Source organism: Podarcis pityusensis, assembly GCF_964106645.2.
Source record: "Podarcis pityusensis genome assembly, chromosome: 8".
Taxonomy (NCBI): domain Eukaryota; kingdom Metazoa; phylum Chordata; class Lepidosauria; order Squamata; family Lacertidae; genus Podarcis; species Podarcis pityusensis.
This window is the reverse complement of record NC_138033.1, coordinates 11,701,550-11,729,324: the sequence shown is the minus strand read 5'-3', so window position 1 is coordinate 11,729,324 and position 27,775 is coordinate 11,701,550. Positions and strand designations below refer to the sequence as shown.

Genomic DNA, 27,775 nt, shown 5'->3' with positions numbered 1-27,775 from the left:
CATTGGGCCACCAGTCCAACTGCCCAGCAGCGCGCCAGGGCCATGAAAACCCTGGAGCCAACACAGGGAGAAGGACGAGAGGAGAAGGAGAAGGAAGAGAGAGAAAGAGGAAGGAGAAAAAAGAGGGGAGCTCCGACCTTGCTGCGCCACTGCCGCCGCCGCTGAGGAGAGGTAGGAGAGCACCAGGAGGGCAAGGACACGTGGCGGAGCCCAGGCCCGACCCAAGCCTCCTCCATGGTGGCTAGTGCTCCAAGAGAGCAGGCTGGGGTCCAGAGCAAAGCCGTGTGACAGAGGAGATCACAGAAGAGAATATATTACTTCTTAACTTTTTTAAAAATAACTTTTCTTAATAACTTTTTTTTCTCTTTTCCAAAAAAAAAGTGTCCCCGGATTCTTTGAAAAAAATCTGGTAACCTTACTCTAATCATTATACCACACTGCCTTACAAAAATGTTTCCATTGTACCCACCTCTTTTCAAGCATAACAAAAGGCAAGCTTGTAGTTAAAAACTTGCAAATGTAGTTAACAATTAAGGGAGTTTAATATACTCTTCCATGGATTATCTTTCAATGCATTTTCTATTACCTTCTTGCAAATTAATATGTAGTATATAATACCACCCCGCCCTCCCAAAAAAGAATTTAAAAGATGGCTATTTAGAAGGGACAGCAAGATTTGGATTCACAATTGGAATCCACAAAGCTATTTGGGCATAAAATCAGACCTTGGCAGAAGTAACTACATAAAGTCAGAGTCAAGTGATAGAGTGGCTAGGAAATTTTGAAAATCCAGACACTGGTGAAATTACAATAACAATCATCACTCTGCACAGCAAGGAGCAGAGTTCTACTCCTGATTTCTCATTTCAGAAACTCATGGGATCCGGGGAATCCTAATCATCACCTCACCCTACCTGCTGCATTGAGACAAACTCATATTCCTCTCAGATAAGCCCACTTAGGAGATCAGAAGTGGGCAGCACACATATGTATCTTGAACCACTTTTGTATGGCAGATCAGGTCTCCTTAGACTCCACAGAAGTTTGTCATTGTTTAGAATTACGTTTCTAGGCCTCATGGCGACCATAGTCTGCTTGAAAGAGAGATGGCAAAAAACCGAGGATGAGAAAGAAAGCAAATGAGGGGAAAGAAGCACTGTTTGATTAGATTATGTAATTCTCCAAACCCATAAATATTTACCGTATTTTTCGCTCCATAAGACGCACCTGACCATAAGATGTACCTAGTTTTTAGAGGAGGAAAACACGGGAAAAAATATTCTGAATCAAATGTTGTACTAAACTATTTAAAGCTGCAAAGCGGGCGGCTCCTGTCTGCTTTGCTGCTTTAAAGCGAGCCACAGAGGAGGAACGGAAGGGAGCCATGGCTCCCCTCCCTTCCCTCCACTGTGGCTCGCTTTAAAGCAGCAAAGCGAACAGGAGCCGCTTACACGTCCCTCTTCCATGCAGCATTCGCTTCATAAGATGCACAGACATTTCCCCTTACTTTTTAGGAGGAAAAAAGTGCGTCTTATGGAGCGAAAAATACGCTATATTAAAAGGCTGGCACGAGGTACCTCGCAGGCAGGATTTTTCCTGCTCTCCCCACTAGTTTTGGTGAGTGCTCCTCTTGCATGCTGTGTGGATTGCAGCTAGCAACAAGCTACTTTTTCCTCTGCACTGACAGGGATCTCTCCATTTGCAAGTCTTTGGCACAGCCAGAGGGTGCCTAAGGAAAACTCCTTGCTGAGCTGAATTCAGACTGAGCAGGCCCAAAGAGCCAGTTTTTAGTGGAGAAATGGGGGTGGGTGGGCAGCTTCAATGAGATTTCATTAAATGCAAAAAGATCTCACGGTATGCAAAACTTTCAGTGAATACATTCATAACAAATTGCACGAAAATCAGAAATCACCCATCGTTTCCTGCTTTTATCTCACCCCAGCCAATTCCCCCTTACCGCCTTCCATAACCTGTGTGCTTATTTTCTCATAAATTGTACTCTGTAAACTTTCCTTGGTTTCAGGGCCACTGAACCAAAGTGAACGAAGGGGAAGGGTCACAAGCTCAGTGGCAGAGCACATGCTTTGCATAAAAAAGGTCTCAGGTTCAATCATTTTATGGAACATTAATTGTATAATCGTATAAATGGCTTTGCTGTTTTTAAGAGTCTGTTATCTTTTGCGTTTTACCCCATTTTGTCTTAGCAGCACCACTTCAACAGCTTCTGGCTGTGAAGCAGCATATGACTCTAATATAAAGCAATAAAATGCCTGCCATCTCTGGGTGGGGCTGGAAAAAGACTTGTCCATAAACCCAGGAGAACTGCTGCCAATTAGAGTAGACAAGGACCTCTGGTCTCCCTTGGTATAAGGCACCTTTCTGCATTCCAGTTTGTCCTGGGTTCCTCAATTAGGCCTAAATATCATTTGAGGGAGGGGGAGGAGGCAGAGAGGCTCGAAGTGTGTTATTTGGTTGACGAGTTTGCCTTCATACTTGGGTTCTTGAGAACTGCTGATTGACACACTGCTTTTCCACTCTCAGCTGGAAGCAGAATGGAACTAGGGGTTCCATTCAACAATGTCCCCCATAGCAGTCCCACAGTTATAGTTCCCAAAGCTGACAGCCATTTCCTTATTATGTGTACATTGCCCTCCTTTTCCAACGAGGACTGCCCTGCTTATTAAAGCGCCTGCTCTTCCCACCAAGATGATAAAGAAAGGCTGGTAGCTCATGACGATCCAGACTCAGAATCCTGCTAAGGTAAAGGTAAAGGACCCATAGACGGTTAAGTCCAGTCAAAGGCAACTATGGGGTTGCGGCATTCATCTCGCTTGAGGCCAAGGGAGCCGGTGTTTGCCCACAGGCAGTATTCGGGATCATGTGGCCAGCATGACTAAACCTCTTCTGGCGCAACGAAACACCATGACAAGTGCCAGAGTGCACAGAAACGCTGTTTACCTTCCCACCGCAGCAGTACCTATTTATCTACTTGCACTGGTGTGCTTTTGAACTGCTAGGTTGGCAGAAGCTGGGACAGAGCAATGGGAGCTCACCACCACTGAGCGGATTCAAACCGCCGACCTTCTGATTGGCAAGCCCAAGAGGATCAGTGGTTTAGACCACAGCACCACCTGAAGAATCCTGCTATCCAGGACAGAGGCACCCAATGCACTCCCACCACTGCTTTAGCTACACCACATTAGCTACAATCCATGTCTATCCTGCTTCTGTCCTGTAGTTTCTTATGAAATACTGCACTTTGATGTAGTTTCCCCAAAAAACAGCTTTGATCCAAATTAAGAAAATGAATGACCTAGCAGCATTTTAAACCGCTAGTGTGTAGGAACATGAAAGGAGCCTGCTAAATCAGGCCAATGAACCCATCTAGTCCAGCACCCTGTTCTCGTAACAGTGACCCAGAGAGGCCTGTGCAAAACAGGCAAGCAGGACCAGAGCATAAGAACACTCTCTCCTCTTGTGGTTTCCCGCAACTGGTATTCAGAAGCATTACTGCCTCTGACTGTGGAAGCAGAGCACAGTCCTCATGGCTTATATCCATTGATAGATTTTATCCCTTATGAATTTTTTCCCATTCTCTATTAAAGCCATCCAAGCTGGTGGCCCGTGTGAGCAAGTTCCACAGTTTTAACTGCTTGCTGTGTGAAGAAGCACTTGCTTTTTAGGATATATGTTTTAGAGAAATATTACATAGAGGAATGATCTGAAGAGAAACCTCATGGAAGCAAGGATGGGAGGTCAAAATCTTAAGGGAATGTTGCATGGAAATTGATTGAATTTGCTGAATTGTTTCTCTCTCCCCTTTCTCCATGAATAATTGTATAAATCTCTGCCATGTTACCTCTTCCTTGCCTTTTCCCTGGATTCTGCAACCTTTCCTCACAGGCGAATCACTCCATCTGTGTACACAGCCAAATAGTCACCTGGGTGGAAACATTGGATGTGAATTCTGCTTTTGACCTCCTTAGGAACCGAACCATTGACTACCGCTTTGCTGCTTACCATTCATATTCATTCTTTAAACTCGTTTTTAATGTATTTTTTATTATTGCCTCCTGTACATGGCCATCTGACGGATGGCAGATGCCACTGTGGCATATCCAAAGGATACTGAATGTGAATCGCAATACTCAGGTGCCTTTTTTCAAAAGCTATTTTAAAAATGCCCTGTGATACCCTGAACATTATTTCTACACTGGAAGGGTGTAGTAAAAATACTCTCTGAAATAAGTGAAACGGTTTCTGGGTGACTTTGTCTCATCAGCCCATCATCTAGCTCAGTACTGTCTACAATGGCTGCCAGAGGCTCTCCACGGTTTCAGATGCAGAGGGCTTCCCCGGCCCTACCTGAGGGTACAAGGGACTGAACCCAGGGACCTTCTGCATGCAATGCACGTGTTGTGCCCTGAGCTCTGGCCCCTTGCGCGAAAGAAGAATGAATTGGTGCTTAAATGTTACTGCTCTGACCAATTGTCGCTATGCAGCCACGAATGCTTCTGAAGATTATGGTGTAAAATACGTCCCTTAACAGGATTAGACAAATGGGGAATAAGTCCATCACAGCTATTACCTATGACTCCAGTGCAGAACCTTCAGCTTCAGAGGCCATATAATTCTGAAAACCAATCGCTGGGGAACAGCAGCAGTCAGATTCATGCCCTGTGGGAAACAGGGTGCTGGATGCAACTGGTAACACGACGCTGTAGGAATTCCAAGGTGTTGTGAATAAAATGCACGTTCATAAGTGCATACATGTCTGAAATAGTACCGAGGGCAACACAGCAGCAGTATTTAGCAGCCCCTAGTCAACGTCAGATAGCAGGAAATTCCTGATAGGTCCTCCCTCTGCAAACTGGTAGAACATCTTGTTGGGATAACTCAGTTGGTAGAGCATGAGACTCTTAATCTCAGGGTTGTGGGTTCAAGCCCCACATTGGGTGAAAGATTACTGCATTGCAGGGGGTTGAACTAGATGGCCCTTGTGGTCCCTTTCAATTAAACATCCCTACATGGTGCTGATAATGCCAAGGTTGCAGCTTCAATCCCCGTATGGGGCAGCTGCATGTTCCTGCATTGCAGGGGGTTGGACTAGATGACCATCAGGATCCCTTCCAACTCTATGATTCTAAGTATCTGTTGAACGGCCAAGCTGATCTGTCAAAAGATCAGACATCTATGCATGAATGAAACAGGTCCTTGACAATGGATTGGAGTCCCAGCTATTCACCATTTCAAAAGGATGTCTCAGAGAGGCCAGGAAGCCCAATTAACAGGTATTATCAGGTATCTTGATTGACTGACTGTGTAAATATGTTGGAGAAACATGAACTCTGAGCATGATCTGATTTAGGTGTACAACCCATTTTGTGATGTATCTGTGACATTTTGGGGTGGTCTTTCTGTTACAGGGGCGGACACTATCTGATGGTTTAAAATTTGTAAGATGCTTTTGTTCTGGGCTCCTCACCTCCTTGCAAGATGGTAGGAAGGGGGAGAGACTCTGTTGCAACACTCCAATAAAGATCAACAGCTTCATTTGCTTCCTTGGTAGCTTCCATTTTTAGACCCAAAGTCCCACGATAGGGAGCTTGGCTGTAAAAGCCAACCTCATTTTTCTAACAGCAGGAACCTGCCTATTCAGAATACTGTCGACACTGACTGGCAGCAGCTCCCCAGTAACCCTACTTAAGAGACAAAAATTGAATCTGGGACCTTCTGTATCCAAAACATGTCCTCTGCCACTCAGCTGCAGTCTCCCCTCCCCCCCCCCAGGTGCAACACATTCACATTTTGTAACTGGTCATTCACTCATCAGAATGACATGTGCATTATTCAGAGTCCTATGCTTTCAATGGATGCAACTTTGAAATCAAATTGATTTTTTTTTTACATAAAAGAAAACACGCTTTGACCTCCAATTTGGTTGCCATTGTACTGCCAGACTTAAACTGTGTCACATAAACCCCCTGATTTCTTGGGCTACATGGGCAAAGCCCAGGCCACAATGGAGAATTTCTTGATTTCTTGCAGAGGCATGCCAGCATTCAGCAGGCAATCAGTTAATGCATTCCAAGCCATATAAAAAGAGATAGGCATTTGCTGCTAATAAAAGAACAGTACTGAGAGCCACCCAGGAAGAGAGATCCGTCCAGGGGAAAGATGCGAGCTGTTGAGAGAGGAGGCGTTGGGGGGGGGGACCCATGATGCAGCTGAAGGATCCTCAGGCTTCCTTGCAGGGACATAGAAGGCTCAGGGGGGATGGCAAGCAGAAGGAAGCAGGGAAGTGGCAGTGTCACTTAATTATAGCAGTATTAACGAGGCATTTCTCTTTCGCTGAAATTATCTGAGACAATGGCACTGAATGGAACTCCACAGCCTGAAACGGGGAGGGAGGGAGGGGGAGGGCTTAGCGATGGTGAAAGAATATCCCACAAGAGTTCATCTCTTGCCAACATCCCTCTCAGTCCCAGGCTCTCAAAATGAGGCGCTCTGGGACTCCAAAGGGCCAAGGAATGTGACACTTTAAAATGCAGAGCACGAACGGCGCATGTTTCAGGGCTAATCTCCGGCACTTTTGCGGCCTAGGCGGGGAGGATTACACCAGGGGTCAGCTAACTTTTTCAGCAGGGGGCCAGTCCACTGTCCCTCGGACCTTGTGGGGGGCCGGATTATATTTTGAAGGGAAAAAATGAACAAATTCCTATGCCCCGCAAATAACCCAGAGATGCATTTTAAATAAAAGGACACATTCTACTCATGTAAAAACACGCTGATTCCTGGACCGTCCGCAGGCCAGATTGAGAAGGTGATTGGGCCGGATCCAGCCCCCGGGCCTTGGTTTGCCTACCCATGGATTACACCCACACTCACACGGCACAGTTGTTTCAGGGGTCCCTGGACCCTCTGGCTCATCCTCTTACTGCCTCTACGTTTGCCAAAAGGATGGGGCATCCTTCATTCAGGGCACAGCAGTTTTTGCCAACTCCTTCCAGAACCTCCCCTTCTGCATGCACATGCCATTGCCCCCTTGGACCTTTACAGTGACCCGTAGATTACAAATTAAACAAGCAGCCGTAGTAAATTATACTGCTTTTGACAAAAAGCAAGGAACACCCAAGCTTTTGATACCTGCGGTGTAGAATTTTTAGCACTCCCTCTATTGTGCGATTGCAAGTTGTTTTAAATTGTTTTTAGTACTGTATTTTAATTGTTGTAACCCACCTTGGAACCTTAGGGCAAATGGCAAGTAGATGAGGAAGAAGAAGAAGAAGAAGAAGAAGAAGAAGAAGAAGAAGAAGAAGAAGAAGAAGAAGAAGTTTTGCATCAAACTGCTTGGAGTTTTGGATGGCATTGGTGGGTAGGAAATCCTTTCCCAACAAAATATTCATGTGGGTTGGCATATATTTGATCATTTGTTTGGACACCAAAGCCACACACAGGTATATGTGACTTGAGGATGCTGGCCTTTTAAGTCTATTTTCTTCTATTTCATTATAAGCTATGCACCCAAATGTCTCAATACACTGTGAACCACTTTTTCTGTGGTTCGGTGATTTGGTTCTGGCTTTGGTTTGGTTCAGGCAAATCTGTTATTCAAGATTTGGAATCATGGAATGTCAAGCCATACTCCAGGAAGGTTTGTTGTTGTTGCGGGAGGGTGTTTCAGTATTTTTATTTTAGATCTTGTGATTTATGTGGAAATCGTTCAGCTTGGTTGTGCATTTTTTATATTTTATTTATTATTATTTATGACTACTTTTGTTATGTAGTAGTAATGTTGTAAGCCATGTTGTAAGCCGCCTTGAGCATTGCTTGAACACTGGAAAGGCAGCATACAAATAAAATTATGTATGTATTTACCGTATGTATTAATCTAATAATCAAAGGGCCAGGTCCATAGAACTGCATCAGGAACACCTGGAAGAAGTTACGACCCCCACCCCACCCCACTTTGAATTGACAGCAGATCCACCAGGGCCCCTTTAACAGAAACAGTATTTAAGGACCTGTCAGTTTCAAAAGGGTTTTGCCACATGTGTGTGTTGGTGGGGTGGATACTATACAAGAAACACAAGTTAGTACATTTTTAAAAGACCTGTTTGGATAACAGTATAAACACTGGGACATTGATTCACCTAACTAGTCTGTCTAGAAGATTGTGCAAATAATAACAATTACCTTAGTAACTAACCTGGGGAGAAACTGATACAAAATACAGTACCTTTTTTCTTATGGATAGCAATCTAAGCACCACACATTACAATATATCATTTCATATCTGTGATAAGGGTAGAAATTTTCGTATATGCACTTCTCAGAAATGTTTATCAGAGTGTTTATCATTGTTGTTGTTGTTCTAATTTTAATTTTATGTAATTGTTGCATGTCATGTGCTCTAATGTAAACAAAGATATATCTGTGTTCAACCTAAGGAGAGGAGGAGGAAGGATTGGTATTCATTTTGTTGTTTTATTATTCTTTGTGATTGTGAGCTTTTGAGATTGATATATATCAATCCCATTTTTAAAAAAAAGCATCAGAAGCAAAAAGCTGCCTTCATGTCCATTTCTCTGGTACTAGAAAGACTCACAATTGCAAACCCAACCACTAGTGCACTGGGCAGGAGCTTAGCAGTGAGCCCCAAGGGAGCGATTACTTCGGCAATGGCTTGGCTCAGAAAGGGAGCTTATGTAGGACTTAGGGGCTCCATCCTTCCTGACCATCAACCAGGCCTTGATCCAGGCAGGCACCTATGCGGGATTCTCCTGAGTAATCTCACATGAAGGATAGATTTGTGCGGCTAGCCAGACACTCGGCTGGCAGCTTTGAAGCTCTTTCCTGGCTGGCTGTCTCCTCTGTTTCCCAGGGTGACGAGTTGGGGGTGGGGTGGGGTTTTGAGAGCTGGCTGCAAGCCCCAGGCAGCCTGCAGACCCTCCAAGTGTCCCTATTTTCCAGGGACGTCACAGATTTACAGAAGCCGTGCCGGTTTCTGATTTGATCCTACAATGTTCCGCTTTTCCTTAGGACGCCCCTATTTTCATCGGAGAAAAGTTGGAAGGTATGGTGTTATCTGACCCCTGAGCCATCTGAAAGCAGCCCTGTATAGGAAGTTTTTTTAAAAATGTTTAATGTTCTTATATATGTTGGAAGTCACACAGAATGGCAACTCAGTCAGGTGGGCGTGGTATAAAGAGTATTATTATTATTATTATTATTATTATTATTATTATTATCATCATCATTATTATTATTATTATTATTAAATAGGATGTCCCTATTTTCCATCAGAGAAATGTTGGAGGGTATGCAACTGGTCAGGTGATCTCTGCACCTGTGACTGCAGTGTTGAGATAGAAAAACGGTTTGCCGGGACCCAGGATTCCCTCAGCGTCACTGGTGGGTGCCTTGGGACACAGTTCCTTTTGCTCCTCCTCTGTGGGGACCTCAGATTTTAGATCTAGCCAAAGTTGAGCAGTTATACCTGAGCATGTGGAACCAGTTGCACCATTCTTTAGATGCTTTCCACAATGAAGTTCTCTTCCCCATTTTTTCCAGTGCCGTTTATAGATAAAAAGGGAAGAGATAATCAAACACAGGCACATAGAAAACCACATTACAGTGGTACCTCAGGTTAAGTACTTAATTCGTTCCGGAGGTCTGTTCTTAACCTGAAACTGTTCTTAACCCGAAGCACCACTTTAGCTAATGGGGCCTCCTGCTGCCGCTGCGCTGCCGGAACACGATTTCTGTTCTCATCCTGAAGCAAAGTTCTTAACTTGAAGCACTATTTCTGGGTTAGCGGAGTCTGTAACCTGAAGCGTATGTAACCCGAGGTACCACTGTATATCGAGTCAGACCACTGCTTGTCCCTCCTCAAGAGTCCTGCTGAGCGCCAGGCTCCCCTGGACCACCCTCTTTAAGGCTGCCAACACAAGTGATTTTTCCTTCTCCTTGGATAAATTCCCTCCACCCGGCATTTGCCTTTTGAATATGAAACAAAAAGCAGGGTGGGTTTCTCCTCCACACACACACACACACACACACAACTTCATAAAAAGAAAAGAAAAACCTACAGGCACTCACATCTCCCTCTTTATCTGCTCAGAGCTTGTAAAGTAGGCAAACCAACACTGCAAGAAACAGCCAGCCATGTAATAGCAGATGCCGACTGGTAACGTGTGTCTTCGCAGGCTGCCATTTCATATCAAATTAAGTGAATGCGCAGGAGGGAATCCCTCATAAAACTTCACTTAAATATTTTCTTCGCTACTCGACTGCTCATCTCCCGCAGAGTAAGAGAGCAGACAATGATCCAAAGGCAAGCAGTTTGTCAGCCTAAGGTAAATCTTCCCCACTCGAAGGCTTCCATCATTTGCAGGCATATAATGATTTTGCCCTTCCTGATAAAGAGGCCGGGAAAGAAAACAAAAGGAAAAGTTTAAAGAAAAAGAAAAGAAAAAGAAGATAGTTTGGTCTCTTCTGGGATTAACACCGCTAGCTAGCATCAGAGGCGAGATGAAATCTATTTAGATGTATTTTCATCAAGCTGCATCCCAAGAGTCTTCATCAAACATCAACAAATGCTGGATGGAAGATAAACTGGGCAGAATGCCTGGAATTTCACCTTTTGCTTAGGCTTCAAAACCGACATATATGTTTGACTGTTAGTGGATAACGCATTAGCATCGGCTCCAGGACACACTGGTTCAAAGCCTCCCCAATTCACTGAAACATGAGCTTGAAGTGCGTCACATCCCTCACAGCTTCAGTTTCCACATCTGTACAATGGAATAATAATTGCTTGCCTCGGTAGGTTCTCAGTGTTATCTGGGCCCATTGGATATAACCTGCCAGCCTCACTCTTTGCTCTTCTGAGCTTTCTCTGACCACTTCCAGTATGCAGCCACTTTGTGAATGGGATTCAAGCACATACCAGCAAGTCCCAGTGTTTTGCCCACACTCCCATCTTGAGTTCAGCACAGCAAGATGGACAGATTCAAAGCCCAGGTCTCAGCACTTCTGCCTGGAGGGGTCAAACACATACAGATCTGGTCCACAGTCACCCTTCAGTCTTTGAAGCCATTTGTGTTGCTTGCTCAAAATATAACTAGCTCCAAAGTCCTTTTATCCATAGCAATGTCACAAAAAGCCTCAGAATGGAAATCCAGTTACCTCAGTAGCATCTCCTTCTAGCTGAGCTAGCAGCCATTGATAGATCTATTGTCCATGGAAGACAGGTAGACAAATTCATGGAAGAGAGGTCTATTGATGTCTATTAGCCGTGATAGCTAAATGAACCATCCACGCTGAGAGGCAGCATGCATCTGAATACCAGATGAACAAGCAACCAGTTTGTTGCCACAGTGCCCTGTTTGTTGCATGCTTCTTAATCATCTGAGTAGCCATAGCTGGAATTGGACTGGCCATGATGCAGCATCTATCTCATGAGGGGTCAGCAGTAGACAGGGGGCTCCTTTCTGGTAGATCTCTAGATCATTTGCAGTAGATCAGCAAGTATTTCTTGCTTCCAATTGCTGAAACACCTTGTTGCCTTCAATTGTGTGGGGGTTTTCTTTATTGTTGCACACAACCCTGATATTGTAAAAATAAAAAATAAAAAGAACAAACAAGTTATCCTCTTCCACTCCCCTTGAATTAAGTTAGGTAAAGGTAAAGGGACCCCTGACCATTAGGTCCAGTCGTGACCAACTCTGGGGTTGCGGCGCTCATCTCGCTTTATTGGCCGAGGGAGCCGGCGTACAGTCATGTGGCCAGCATGACTAAGCCGCTTCTGGCGAACCAGAGCAGCGCACAGAAACGCCGTTTACATTCCCGCCGGAGCGGTACCTATTTATCTACTTGCACTTTTGATGTGCTTTCGAACTGCTAGGTGGGCAGGAGCAGGGACCAAGCAACAGGAGCTCATCCCGTCATGGGGATTCGAACCGCTGACCTTCTGATTGGCAAGTCCTAGGCTCTGTGGTTTAACCCACAGCACCACCCATGTCCCTTGAATTAAGTTACTCTCATGGAAAAAGCTTGAGGGGGCACCAGGAGCGGACATATGTGTGGAATGATTGACAGTTCTACTCTGGCACTGAAAACAAACTCCTAAGGCTGTGCATGTGGTCATAAGCGTCCTATTTCTTCACTAATTCTAAGGTTATTTCCTTAGCTGCAGTTGTGTAACTGACTCTAGTTGGGAGACTGTGTTTCTAGTTAAAAACAACCACAGTAGATCCTGGAAACTTGAAGTCTCTCTGTCTCTGCTCTGTCTGATACATCATGCCCCTTCTTGAGACCGAAGAAGGTTAAAACCAGAAGCCAGGATAGCTTTGCCCAACCTTGGGCCCACCAAATGTTTTGAACTACAGCCCCAGGCACCATGGCCAGAGACTGTGAATGCTGGTAGGCAGATGTAGTCCAAAACATCTGGAGGGCACAACAAGCTCAGGCAGCGGACTGGGAAATCAGCAAAACACTTGCTGCTGTCTCTGCTCTGGACTACACCTTTCCAGAGGAGCCCAGGGTGGTGAGCAACAAGTGATAAAGCAATTAAAAACATATCCAATAAAGATGCAGGCCGGGAAACAGTTCACCTTGAAAGACTTCTTGAAAGATGAAGGTCTTCAGTAATTTCCAAAAAAAGACAAGAGAAGACAGTGCCTGTGTAATATTCAAGGGGAGGGCATTCCAGAGGGTAGGTGCCACAACACTAAAGGCCCGATTCCTACATTGTGCAGAACGGGCCTCTTGATAACAGGGTACCTGCAGAAGGCCCTTACCTGCAGAGCACAGTGATCAATTGGGCATATAAAGGGCGAGATGAAATTTCAGGTATCCTAGGACTTAATTCACTAGAGCCAGCGCTTGGTGGCAGGAAGCCACCATTTTAAAATCTCGCAAATGTAATGCCCAATGTTACATCAACGTCACACAAAGCATTGCATTTTGGGGGTTATAGACGGCTGCAATGCTGGGCTGGGGCTGGGAGCAGCTGCCCAACGGGGGACATCTTTTGGTTATCCACCCCAGGGATAATCTTGGGCTGTCTTGGAAGGGGATGGGGGGGGGGGAGGACGGCCTCAGTGGCAGCAGGGAAAAGGCAGTTTGAAGACCTCTGAAGATGAGTCAGGGTGAGGGGGGGTGAAGCTAGAGGCGATTTGTTATAAGCCTTCCCCTGTCATATAGCTGTCCTGCCCTTTAAACGACCTTAGAGATAGTGTAGCTAGAACGGTAGTTAAGCATGTTTCTGTTGGTTTGAGTATCTCTCCTGTATATTTATCGCTCATTTTCCTCCCATAAATCTTGTTCCTTTGGCTTATGAATAAAGCAACCCCATTGGGTATTTAGTAAACTCCCTGCTGTCTCTCTTTATTGGAGTTTGCTTTCTCCACCATTCTCTGCCAATATGCCTTATCCTCGACCTTACTAACAGGATACAGATTTTTTTTAGAGATTAAGGGTGCCTCTGGCCCAGCCAGGATCATGTGGCAAATCAGACAGTGCTGGCCCTGAAACTGGCAGAAATTAGCCATATTCCTATATAGTTGTAGGCCTGGACACCCTCCTCTGTGTGTCTCGCTGCCCTTCAGTGTAATCTACCTCACAGGGCTGTTGTGAAGTTTGAGCACCCATTTTATTTCCTTGGAGGAAAGGCAAGGATACCAATGTAACCGGTAAATTAAAAGATTGCAGGAAAAGCTGCTGAGAATTAGCCTGCCTGAACAAAAAGATAATTAAAGCAGGTTAACATATCAGAATTACACCATCTTGTTAAAGTCACCTGTGTGATATATTACAGCACTGGAGAGAGATAAACAGGACCTAGCCCACTGGGATTTTTAGGTCACAGCTCTCTGCTTTCTCTCCTATTTTTCAATAGATCTGGGACCACAAACTGGCTCAGCAAAACTCAAATCTATCTTCCACCAGCCTGCCGCATTACCACAGTGTCAACCCTGCAAACGCTCTTCAATAAGACCAGTAACAAGAATTCAATAAGATTCACTCGGCTGAAGTTCCAGATATTAATTTTTCTTCCCTCTGTTCACTCCTTCAGCTATGTGCAGTGGCCTGAAAGCTTTTATTACTATGGGCAGGGAGGAGGGAAACATGGAGAGAATGAGCTCCCAAATGTAAGAACATGGAAACTACTGAAAGTACAAGTGTCAAAAGAGGTTGCCAGCAGCTTCTTTGGGGATAACAATCTCACATTTACATCAAGGCAATATTCCATCCTGGAAAGTCTTAGGTGGCTACGTTTTAACTTTGCCTGCAAATTATTCAACACAACACAGCCAAGTCTGGCTGCCCACCTGCCCACTAAGCCCCCCCCCCTTCCCACTCACTCCTTGAGGACCCCTTTCCCCAAATGATCCACACACTCACCTCTTTCCTGAAGCCAGCTTTTCCAACAAGAGGCTTAAGAAAAGCAGACCAGATTGAGTGGGTAGATTAAGAGGCACTTGGGTAGCAGATGCACATTTGTTTATTACATTTTAAAACGCTCACTGTATTTTTTAAAAAATCTGCTTTCTGCATGGAAAGCAGTTCATATGCTGATTGAATCTTCCTTCTTGGCTTATTGTTGGGTGTTTGGGCTTTTGATTTAAGTTTCTGCTACAATAACTTCTTCCTCGCTCGGGAAGAGCTTCTAGGAAGTTAATACCACTGCAAAGAGCAAACGAGACACCACAACGGGATCACAGCACACACCAGGGGCCAGGTCTGCAGCTCCCAATAAAAGTGTGAGAAAATGAGCCTTGTTAGATTCGACTGAAGGACCATCTAGGCCAGCATCCCATTACATACATGGGACAGCCAGATGCCCATGGGAAGCATCACGCCAAAGCAGAAGCCCTCTGCAGCTCTTCCCCAGTGACTAATATTCATGGGCATTGTGCCTCTGACCCTGGAGGTAACATACAGACACCATGACTAGTAGCCATTTATAGTCTAAGAATCATAGAGTTAGAAGGGACCCAAGGGTCATCTAATCCAACCCCCTGCAATGCAGGAATCTCAGCTAAAGCATCCATGACAGAGGATTACCTTGCCCTCCATGAAAGTGTCATCCCCTTTCAGAGCCATCTAAGTTGGTGGCTGTCATACCTTGTGGTGTCAAATTCTAGAAGCTAAATATTATTACTTATTCGTTTTATTAGTCACTTGCTACCAAGGTCTCCAAGCGACTTACATTTCAGAACATAAACATAAATATATTACCAATATGAACGCCTACAATCCACATGCACACACAGAGGAATAACCTCCATAAGAGCCACAGGAAGCTCTGGCAGAACAAAACCAGCTCAGTCCATCAAACACCAGGGTGGGGCTTTACCTGGCACTGAAAAGATGTCAAAGAAGGCGGCAGGTAGATGAGAGTATTTCACAGATGGGGAGACACAATCGAAAAAGTCCTCTCCCTCCACCTTCTGAGCCGCCCTCAGTAGAGGACCCAGAGAAGGGCCTCAGCAGATAATCCAAGGGTCCAAGTAGGTTTCAGAAGATATAGGGGTCCTGAACCATAAGGGCATTCCAGGTTAAAACTAGTGTCACTGAAATGGGCGCTATGCAAAGAAGTATTTCCTTTTGTCTGGTATTCAGCTTCACTGGGTCACTCTGGGTTGTCGTTTGGGGAAAACAGGGAATGTGAATGGCATACTGTCCAGTTTCCCCTGGAATAAAGCTTGGGGAGAGCAGCCTCTCCTTGACACCCCACCTCTTTCTCTTTCGTAATAGCTGGCGAAACAAGCAGGAATGGAATGCCATATTTATACTAGATGAAGAAGCTCTAGTCCTCCAGAGGTTGTTGGACTCCAGCTCCCATTAGCCCCAGCCAGAGCAGCCAATGATCAGGGATGACAGGAGATGTAGTCCAGCAACAGCTGGAGGGCCGCAGGTTCCCTATTCTGGCTACAGAAGATGAAAATCAATCTGAATGTTGTTTTCTTGGGGGAAATCCTCAACGACGAATCTAAGAAAGTACACACACGTTTTATAATGCATTGGGGAATTTGGAAATCAGCTTGATAATGAATCTTTTTGTTACCTGTTGGCTTTGCCTTTTTTGTAACCCTCACTCTTTCTTATTTATTCTGTTTCCGAATTGATCTGCTGGCCTTCAGGGCAAAGCACTACCAAGGCAGCTGACATAAACAATTAAACCCATAAAATACAACCAAGGCAATACAATTAGTTACAAAACTAAAAAACAGCATTCTACAAACAATCTACAGCACAGCAATTCAGATAAAGCATACATCGGATTGGGGAGGGGAGGTGGGAGGGAGGGACACAAAGGTAACACCGTTGGCCCATAAGAAACCCAGAAAAAACCACGGTGGGGCCGTTCCTTCATTAGGACCAAGCAAAAGTCACAAAACAGAGATGAAGATTTTGAGTTTTCCAGGACCCTTCATCATGCTGGATGTTAAACGGGGGGGCGGTAAGAGAGAGAAGGAACTGGCTTGATGCTAAAGCCGCAACACATACATTGTTCTCAGCCTTCAGGAAGAATGTAGGAAATGGTAGCAGGACTTAAGTAGATTATGCTCTCCAAGATGCTGTGCATGTTTCAAGTCACAGCTAGGGATGCTGGAATGAAGGCAACACACCATGGCAGATTCCCCCATTTTTTGAAAATATAAAGCTCAACAGACAGCTACCCAGATCAGCCTCTTCTCCAGCCATAAGCAAAAACACACAGGTTGCTCATGGTAAGGGTAGTAGTAAAGAGGAACATGGCCGTTTTAATATTAGCAAAGCTGGAGATTCAGTATGCAATGAGGACAAAGGCAGGTGAGGCCTCTTGGGTAATAGCCACTGGTGCAGGGGGTGTTTGCAAGTGTGTCCCAGTTTTTGCAAGGGAAGCAGCTCTTTCAGCAAAGCCTGGCCATGCACTGAAAAATAGCAGCCAGACCACCAGGCTCCTTCTCCCTGTCCCTTTAATCTTTGTAAAACTCAATTTTTTACCTTCCTGCTTGTGGCAGTTTCTCTCCCCACCCCACAATACACGAAAGCCGCTTTCCAATTTATTCAGCTAACTTTGATTTTATGGCTTTTGAGGTGTGCCACTGCTCCACCCATCTTGATCTCAGCCACCTACAGAAAGTGCCTGATTTTCTTTTTTTTCCATTAGTGCAGCAGAACGTCCAAAATCTGTGAGATGATATATGACCTATTAGATTAATGAAGATTATTACTAAAAGGCTCTCAGCAAAAATGAGACAAGTAAACTGATTAGTAAAATGATATGTTAGCCTTCCCTTTCATTTTCAAGGAAGGAGAGACGTTAACAGGCCACCTCTGTTCCTAGGCAAGGATTGTGGATGTTTGTTTCCCACACGAAAATATAAATAAATAAAGTGAGACGTGTGTCTGCGTGTGCGTGCAGAGGCGCATAGTCACTAACAGCTGTGGTACCTAATGTATTGATGCCTGCCTCTTGCCTGAACCATCACAGCTGTATGCAGAGCACATCAGGGACCACGTTTCCTGGTGCATAAGCGGCGGTTTCTCAATATGAAAGCCTATTTAAAAAATCATTATAATAGCAAAGCAAGTTCATTCCCTGCATTGAGCGTATGTCCAAGGCATATAATTGCAAATGGGAGTCTTAAATCTCACCTAGGGCAGCACAGGAGGCTGGTAATACCATTCACTCAAGATGTGCAGAAGGTCAAAGTGAGATCTTGGCTGCCAAGGTCCAGAGGTAGGGGAAACCTCAGATACGTCACCAGGGGGACTTCCACCTGTGAAAGAACCTCACCAACTGTTCTACAGGCTGTCATTGACAGCTGCGGCAGAGGTCATGCTTTGCTTTCCTGGAGGCCCATGGATGGATGAGCTGCCGCAGAGACATAAAATGAGCAGCCCCGCTTCATCACTGTGTGTTGGATGGTGCTACCGAGAGCAAAAGGGATCACAGTATAGCAATGTGGGTCAAACTTTCAACGTTAGGAATGCTGTATCTTTAACAGCTGTGAACATGGCAGTATTTTGACAAATGCAACTTTTCAACTCCCTGTGGCCCACTGGCATGATAAACAGAAATTTATTTTTGACGTATCTATTAAAGAGATATAGTTGTCCCAATGCTGAAAGCTTGGCAGTGTTTTGACCTTTACAGGGCCTAGGGAATCATAGCAATGAGAGGAGTTGTAATACAGGTCGGATGCTGGCTATTGTTAATACCAGACCATCCTCCTTTTGGCTACTGCTTCAGGAAAAGGTGACCGTCTCCAAGTCTCCCATTACTTCCTCCTGAACATGCAGTTTTTCAGGCGCCACCTTCATATGCTCAGACTCTGGCGCCAAATGATTTTGACTAGAATAGTTCCATGCTCAAAAGCATTAATGAAGACTAGTATTAAAGCATGAATTGAAGGGGGGTGTAGGAGGGCTTGGCAATTATTTTACCACTCTTTAACCACTCTAGTTGTGCAAACGAAACAAGCTGTTTAAACGTGCTTTGTGATGATTTGCATGAAGTCATTTTGAGCATGTGGCTACCAAAACAATTTAGATAAGATGTGAGCCAAAAGTGTGGGGGAAAATTAATTAGTTATACGTGTTTTTGTGTCAGAGAGAGAAAATACAAGCCATATTTTCTCATATACACACCCTGCCATGTATGTAAGCCTCCCTCCTATGCCAATCAGCACACCGCAGGGGCTGCAGCAACCAATCAGACCCCACAACAGGGGGCGAATGTAAAAACAGCCAATCAGCCAGCCGCAACGGGAGATGCAAAACAGCCAATCAAACTGAATGGAAGGGAGAATTCAAGCACCCAATCAGCAAGCCCACACAGATACCAAGGGTATGAGGTTGAAAGCACAAGTTGTGGTGTGCAGTGGTCACACAAGCAAAGGGGAAGAAGAAATGCAGTCTGTTGTTTCAGATACCTTGCAATGCTGGTGGCAAATCTTTCAGAAGCGTTCATACCTGCAACTGCCTTCTTTGAGCAGCATGTTAAACAGCTCCAGAGCCGAGTAAACTCAGGGTGCAGGGGGGCCCTCAGAACTGCATTGCTCACCATTTACATCTCTAAATGGGGCCAGCAAGAAAATGTTGCAGACGGTGCGTCCTCTCTCCTGAAATGAGTGCTCCTGTTCAGGGTTCAAGACAGCCATTCTCATAAAGCAGGGCGTTCCACATCCCTTTCTCCAACTGTCCCCATCCACTGTCTGAGAGTACTGAGCATACTTTAGTCCTCTTTGGGCTGTTTTCTGTTAAGAGTTGCCTTCATAGGTTCTGTTATGTATTCAGCGGGCTGTGTTTGCCTGAGCTTGAGTCTAGACCAGGGGTCTGCAACCTTTAAGACAAAAAGAGCCACTTGGACCCGTTTCCGAAGAAAAAAAAAACTGGGAGCCGCAAAACTCGTCATTATAAAAATAACTTTTTTGTCACTTTTTATTATTATTTCTTTGTTTGACCCCTCAGAATTACTCCTCCTCACAGAAATAAACGTTAAATTAACAAGTTACCTTTTTGTGTGTGTGTGTGTTCTTCACTCCCCTTCAAAACAGTGACCAGCGTACATGCCCCCTTTCAATGCAGTGACCAGCGTACATGCCCCTTACAATGTAGTGGGCGGGCGGGAAGGTGACGTCGGGACGGTGCGTGACTAACGCACGCACTGCCCCCATGCGACGTCACAGCTAGTACAGCGCCCGCCACAGTGGGGAGTGTCGGAGCGCACAATGCGCCTCCTCCCCTCGCTAGTATCCGCCCCAGAGCCGTGGCAAAGGTGTAAAAGAGCCACATGCGGCTCCGGAGCCGCAGGTTGCAGACCCCTGGTCTAGACTAAGGATTCTGAGCTCGTATGTTCTGATTCGCTACATGATATCCAATCACAGAACATTCAGGATTTGGGGCTCTGCCATTGGCCCTTAAACTCCGAGTCGTGATTCGCAGCTTGGAAGTTTAGACAGCCAATCACGTTGGGAGTGGGAGTGGCCCAGGCTTTCAGGAATGTATATAAGCAGTTGCTTTGCCCCTGTTTCCCAGTTATGTAGTTCAATAAAGGTTCTTGCTGTTATTGCTGTGTCTTGCCTCATGGGAACCCACCTACACTTCTGGTCCCATCCCCCCCCAAAAAACATCGACATTCCCCAAGCATGCAAAGACTTCTCTTCTGGCACTTTAAGGTGTATTTTTTTTATAAAAAAAAAACCTGACAATATGTACTAATACCCCTTAACACCCATCCTCTTCCCACCTAAAGCTGTATCCACTCTCTTGTTCACTTTGCATCCAGAGTGCTCCAACTGCTGGTTCGGGAAGCTGTGTAAACACAACGCTAGGCATATTTATCCTTTCTCTATCCTGCCATTTCTTATGAAATACTGCATTTTAATGTGTTTTCCTCTAAATCAGCTTTGGTCTAAATTGAGAACAAAAATGACTTAGCTGTATTTTAAGGCAGGAAAATTTACAGAATCATAGTTTCCGTCAATACTCCTTTCACTTGAACCACAGAAGATGTTTTTCTATTTCTACATACCCTGTGGTTCCAAGCACGCTCATGCTTCCTTGTCTCCCAGTGGCACATTTTGGCTACAATCCTGGTGGCACTCAGCACCCAAATTTGCTATTCGGAGGAATAATAAAGTACACCAATGTACACGGTGCTTTGCAGAGTAAAAAACAGTCTCCTGTTCTAAAAAGCTTACAACCTAATTTTGAACAGTAAGTGGATAACCAAAGGAGTGGTACCAACTTAGGCTGCATCTACACCAGACATTTAACAGTCATTCCCCCCCACTCCACCCCACCCCAAAATCCTGGGAATTGTAGTTTGTCAGTCACAGAGCTATAACTTCTAGAATATTTAACAAAGTATTGCTTCCAAGGTTCTTTGAGGGAAATCATGACTGTGCAAGTGGTATCAGAGTGTTCTAAATGGTGTGGGTGTAACTTCAATAGCAATTTCCACTTAATAGCATACATACTCTCCTTACTTCTCCAACAACAGCAACAGTTTCCCTGCTTTCCAGCATTTCCGATCAAAATACTCGCCTGCTCCCCTGCCTAGCATCAGTGTCATTTAAGCACCAATTCACACAATCATAAGGCACAAGCTGAAAATGCTACACATGCTGGCTCCCACCCCAGGGCCAACCAAATGCATTCAGCTGCCATGATGGAATGTTTCATGAGCATTTGTGACAGTGTGTATAGACCTGGGCCCTGCACCATGGGGCAGGAAGCCAGCAATGGCGCCCAGAGGCCATGTGGTTCTCTCCAACTGATAGATTTGCAATCGTGGCAAATGTTCACATACCAACCAGAAGCCTTCAGAACAGTACCGTTAATCGTCTCCCAATACTGTAAAACTAACTCAGCAGCAAACATGCATAAATGCCTCTGGATTTAACCCACTGGCTTAATGCCACAAGATGCTGTGAGGAACATTAGTTTAGATAATTTGGAATAGGGATTAGATATACAGGCTAACAAGAATAGGTAAATGGAACATCCATGAACAGATAGGCAAACTGTGGCCTTCAGCTCCATTTCATGCAGCCCTTGACTTAATTTTATGCAGGTAGAAAGAGGGAATAAACAGGAGGAAGGGTTAGCAGAAAGAGAATGGGATAAAGTAGAAATAAAAGGGGATAGCCGCATACATCTTGTGCTCTGGCCCCACCCAAGTCCATGGCCAGTACGTGTCTCCTGACAGATTATCCCCAAGAGAATGTTGCCTTCAACAGGAGAAAAACTGTTTGCCCATCAATGGAGGCTAGTCCTGAGAGCAGATGGACCACCACCCCAGCAACTCCAATCTGTCCTCAACCAGCTTACCTCCTTACTTACAACCTGTCCAGGGGGCAGCACTGGCTGTCAACTTCCTCCTGATGAGTTTCAATGTTGCCTTAGCAAAGCTCAGAAAGGAGGAAGAAAGAGCAAATTGGCTTTAGCTCCACCTACTGTTGGCCTCCTGCATTACACTCCACTAGTCCCAATGGACACCAAACACGACTCCTGCCCACCCATCACAGACAGTGTACAGCTGAACAATGGATGATAGAAATGAACAACATTTTTGTTTGCCTAACTTGTGGATTTCCTGGGGGCTTCTGTGTGGTCGCTTTGGAGAACAGGAAACTGGATTAAATAAAGGCTTGGTGTGATTCAGCAGCGCTCTTATTCTTGTCTGGATCAACTGACAAGAGACCAAAGTAAGTGCTAAGCTTTGCATCGTCATCCTCTCACCAAAAGCAACTGGCTGGAAATGTTTCTAAGTGTTTATAAGTACACATTTGTAGCCCTCAAAATAAATGATATGCATATTTTTTTTTAATTATGTGCAGCTGTTAACAGAAAGAAAGCTTTCCTTATGGATTTCCGCTTAAAGAAGATAAGAAATTGTTCATGCACCCCAATCTGTTCCAATGCTCTGTGTGCCAATTTGTTAATACCATATTAGAAATCTTACATTTTGAGATTAGAGCTCAGTAAAAATGTCCAGGCTTTTAAAGGTATAAACTATGAGTACTATGCTTACTAGTATTCTAGCTTACTAGAATGTTAACTTCAGTCTTTAAAATTTGTGCAAGTGCTTAAGGAGGACAGTTTCAAATGGCGGGGGAACATTTTTGTGTGTAAAATTTAGCTTGGAGAAAGTGTCTGGGAAGCTGGCATATGTGTGTTTTTGCACATAAGGACACACATGTGTGGGCATCCTGGTTACTGAGACTTTTAAGGTAAGTTGTATTCGGGGTTTCAAGCCTTTATGCCTAGCCAGCAGAACTGGAAAAAAAATACTTTTAAAAACTGACCTGACATTTTCCTCAGACCCCAGGGAATGTTTAAGGCAGCAGTGCGGGGGGGGGGGGTTGAAAGCAAGAAAAATCACATATATTGACAAATCTTACTACAGTACTTTCAATGAGAATCATTAAACAGGAAAGGAAAGAGCACACACTAACAATTTACAAACGACTACTTCCTGTATGGAATAATGGGACTGTGGTCACGGTTCATATGCAATTCCCCCAAATTGCAAGGGAGTGCAAATAGATATAGATAGATAGAGGGTGGGGAGAGATAGGGAACTATCTGGTCCTGAGCAACCATTTCAGCAATAACTTTGTACCAATTGCACCAGGACACCCCCCAAAAGCCCCAGAAATGTCTAACCCAACATCAGCTTTGGATCAATAGAATAATTGCTGTGGTAACCTATACAGCTAAATCAAACAACTATCCTCTTCTGGAGTCATGGAAATTTCTGCCATTGCCTCACCTCACCTCTGAATGGTGTAGGGATGCCAAAGGATTAGGAAAAAAACCCAACCAGTTCTGCTCTTCTGCCTTTAACAGCCACTTTAAGAAGTGTGGCATGCAACTTCTCTAAATACATCAAATCCAAATCTTGTTCTGCAGAAATCAACAGGTGGCCCCTTTTTATGGTGCGAGGGCAAACGCATCCTGTTAATTTCTGCGGATCAAACCACTGTTAAAGACAGAGAAGGAAAGGCTGGCTCGAAAATTGGCCACCCTGCCAGGTCCAGACCACCACCACAAATGTTGGACCTTTTCGTTGTGACCATGACACTCCCAGAGATGCAATATCGGTTACATATTTTGTGTGGACCATTTCAGTTCATATTGACCTGGTCCAAAAATGCTGAGCTGTGCACATCACATGTGGTTATAAACCAACTGTACACAATTTGGCCAAGGCAAATTAACCTCTGGTCAATTTAAATATAATTATTGTACAGCTTTCCCTCTCCCAGCAGTGGACCTCAGCGCCCTAGACATTTCCCTCCCTCAGCCACTGAGGACTCCTCGGTGGCCCCCTCAGGCCTTTCCCCATAGCTAGGCCTAATGGCGCTTCAAATGTCAAAATTTCACCGTCCTTTTACCTGAATGTGGCTTCAGGCGGCAGGTGGTGTCTTAGAATGGGAGCAGAAAGGCCTTCAGCTACAACATCTCACATCTTTTCCCTCAGCAGAGCCTTCAGCAATGCTCTGGAGACTTTTTTGCCTCAGCTAAGCCTCAAGCTCCTGAATGACACGCTTTCCTCTGTTTGGGTGGAGACTACCTAACACCCCTCAGTGAGGCTTCCCTCCTTAAATCTATTGCCCTTTAAAAGAGAAAAGAAAAGGCCCTATCACAACATCTCCCTTGCCTAGGAAATTAGCCTGAAATGCATTCACTTGAGTGCCACCTTGTGGATAATGCCAGGCCCCACACCAGCACACAAAGTCTTCTCCAAGATCCATCATCCCTTCCAGAGCTCAGCTTCTGCCAACCCTACATGTGTCACACTCGCTCTTAATTAAATGTCAACGACATCTGAAATCTGAAATGTTTAAGTTAGAGAATTGCTAATTTTGGCTTTGAACACACAAGGAAAAAAATCAAATTCACAAAACAAGCGTTGTGGCTGAGGTGAGGGATATTCAGTTTTGAAAGCCATACTTCATTTGAGGAGGACCGTGCTGTTCGCCCCCATCGGTAGCGGCATCCCAAATTTCGACAAAGGCAAACGTTAGAATCTCTTCAAGATGCAAATTCCAAGGAGCTGCTTTGGATTTTGAATGGGTGCCTGTCGGCATGAATATCCACTCATTTGAAATGCGCCCCCATCCTCAGTACACTGATATTTAAACCAAACTAATCCCAATGAAATTGTAATGATGCTGGAAACATCATCAGAGTTGTTTACTCAATCACGCCGGGCCGTGTGCTGATGTTGGCTCCAACTCTAGGATGAATCATAACCCTGCCTTGTTGATGAAGATATATTCCCTCCTCTCCCTTATCTCCAGCTTTAATAATGATTTCAGCTGGGGGGGGGGAGCAAGAGCTCTCTGCTCTGGCAAATGAGGGCCCATCCCAGAACTATAGGGTGCCATTAAAAGGAAACATCCAAAAATGACTGACTGAAGGCATCAGGCCCCCTCCAAACTATTTTGCTTCCCCAAGTGATAAATCTCAGCCCCCTCCACTCAAGCTGAGCAGCTGTAAACAACAGCTGCTGCGTCCCTTTCAAATCCCGCTTCCAGATCAGCGCCACTATCAGAAACGCATTACTTCGTTGCCTGTCGCTTGTCGAAGGCGCCATTTAGAAATTTGCAACGCTCCTCTCCGCTGAAGGCTGTAAATCTCCCCCATTTTAATGCCTCTTTATGGGTGGCAAAGGAGCGACAGGTGGGGTGGGGGGAGGCCCATCAGGCCCCCGCTGTTACGTATATTGAATTAACAATTCTTAGCAGCTCTAATTATTTCCAGAAGGGCCTCTCAAAAGACGGCTGGAGAGAGACTGCAGCATATTAAAAACCCGTTCCACACGATTTCCGCTCAGTCCCCTGCACAAACATCGCCACACTTTCCCGCTCAGCGTTTAACAGGCAAGTCTTGTCCTGGCCACTGAGAGCCAATTTTTCATGGATCCCAACCTGCATTGACGAGAGACGCCTTTAAAGCAGGGGGTGCCTAAACTCTGGCTCCCCAGGAGCTCAACTCATTAGCTTATGTCAGGGATCAACATCTACCTTTGGCAGTCCTTGACAGCAACAAATGACAAACTCCTCCTAACACCCCCAGAACGCCTCCTTCCTCCTCCTCTGACAGGATTTCCAAGACGCTTTTTACTGCAAAAGCTACACTGGTGCCAAAGGGAGAACAGGCTGTTCTGCCCCTTTGACATAGTGTGCCCTTTTTTTGCCAAGGGGGACCGAAGCAGCCGTTTCCCAACACTGCCCTCCACCCATATGAAAACCTCAGTGGCCTGGCTTGGAAGAGAAATGAGAAGAAAAATCAGCAGCAGACTGAATTACGTGCAGAAAGGAGAAAAGTATAGCAGGAAAACAGCCCGACGGGAATAGAGGCCTATGCCACCAACATCTAACGTCAGCCCTGTGGCATATGGTTCTTGCACTCTAGAGGCTATTAAGGTAGCCTAGATATCTATTATTTAATTTGCATTTATGCAGAATTATAGCTTACGCTGCCACTTTCTTATTCCACTCATGCTACCTCTAGGCACATATTAATCGGTAAGCACCCCGTGGGGCTGATCAGGCGTGTCTAAGCCCCTGCCTCTTCTGTGGAGCTTTTCGCCCCAGTAAAGACTGGATAGGTTTCACCCGTTTCATTCCTGCATTACAGGCTTTTGAAAGGCAGAGAAGCAAGGACAGTGAAAGAGTTGGCAATCCCGGCACGTGTCCCCTATTCAAGACGACAAACACACAGCCCTTTAAAACTAAGACTGCAATTCTATAAACTTACCCATGACTGCAGTTCTATAAACTAACGGGGCTCGTTTCTCAGCCAACATATAGCATTGCCCTGATACACACGAGCTTTTGTGGGCTAGCACTCGTTTTGTCTGATGCTTGAATTATTTCGAATAGACAGACAGAAACGTAGAAGGGAGGGGAATTAAACCGGACCAAGAGACCGTGAAATTCAAGAACTTGCCTTTGACAACCTTTTGTCCCCACACTTCACAACAGTTTCTCTATACCCACACGTGCGTTTTACACACACTCACACACCTGTCAACCTGCAACATTCAATGAAGTAGGCTGTATGAGAGTTTATGTCACAACAAATTTAAGAAGAACCTAAGAAGGCTAGATCAGGCCAACAGCCCATCTAGCCGAGTATCCTGTTTTCACAGGGGCCGCCCAGATGCCTATAGAAAGGTCAAAAGCAGGACCTGAGCACAAGAGCACTCTCCCCGCTCGAGTTTCCCAAAAACTGGTATTCAGAGGCTTATTTCTTCCAACACTGAAGGTAATTTCAGCAAAGGATTAACCGCACACAAACACACACAATCCAGTAGAATTTGTGTCAACAGGCTAATGGCAGAGCCAAAGTGTGCTCTCCTTTGGTACAGCAATCTCAAAGTAGAATCTCAGAATTCTAGAGCTGGAAGGGACCACGAGGATCATCTAGTCCAACCCCCTGCAACGCAGGAATCTGCAATGCAGGTAAAGGGACCCCTGACCATTAGGTCCAGTCATGACCAACTCTGGGGTTGCGATGCTCCTCTCGCTTTATTGGCCAAGGGAGGCAGTGTAGTTTCCGAGTCATGTGGCCTGCATGACTAAGCCGCTTCTGGCAAACCAGAGCAGCACACAGAAATGCTGTTTACCTTCCCGTCAGAGCAGTACCTATTTATCTACTTGCACTTTGACATGCTTTCAAACTGCTAGGTTGGCAGGAGCTGGGACCGAGCAATGGGAACTCACCCCGTCGTGGGTATTCAAACTGCCGACCTTCTGATCGGCAAGTCTTAGGCTCTGTGGTTTAACCCACAGCACCACCCACGTCCCTCCAGAGTGGGGCTCAAACTCACAACCCTGAGATTGAGTCTCATGCTGTACCAACTGAGCTAGCAGTTTTGTCTATCTGCTCTCATCGAAAGTCTCTTGAAGACAAGGTTTAAATGTTAGGAAGAAACCTGCACTGGATGCCACTAGATTTGTGTATGTCTATATCATGCAAAAACACACGTACAAAAATGTAAATTCCAGAACTAGCAGTGGCTATGATTCCTACATACAGCACCCAGGATGCCAACCTTAGAATGTAACGCATCATCTGAACATCATCGGTGAGGCAGGAGCTGCAAATACAGCTCCAATTTGGAGGTAGGAGTTGGCAGCGCAATAAAAACAGATTTAAAGTTTGTTTTCCTGGTGTGTTGATTCACCGAGATACAATGGCTTACACAGGCAAGTTTTGTGTACACTATCAGATTATGCCAAATGTCCTCATCTCT

At 45.1% G+C, this 27,775-nt stretch overlaps 2 long non-coding RNA genes across 2 annotated transcripts in view; both read left to right on the top strand.

The window, feature by feature from the left end:
• The window catches only part of LOC308484594, a 92,020-nt gene that overhangs the window by 49,385 nt on the left and 14,860 nt on the right, over window positions 1–27,775 (top strand). The gene's annotated exons all lie outside the window — the stretch shown is intronic.
• Window positions 19,256–20,186, top strand: LOC308484639. The gene is made up of 2 exons (XR_013990067.1): window positions 19,256–19,333; window positions 19,848–20,186. It is a non-coding gene; the product is annotated as an uncharacterized lncRNA (long non-coding RNA).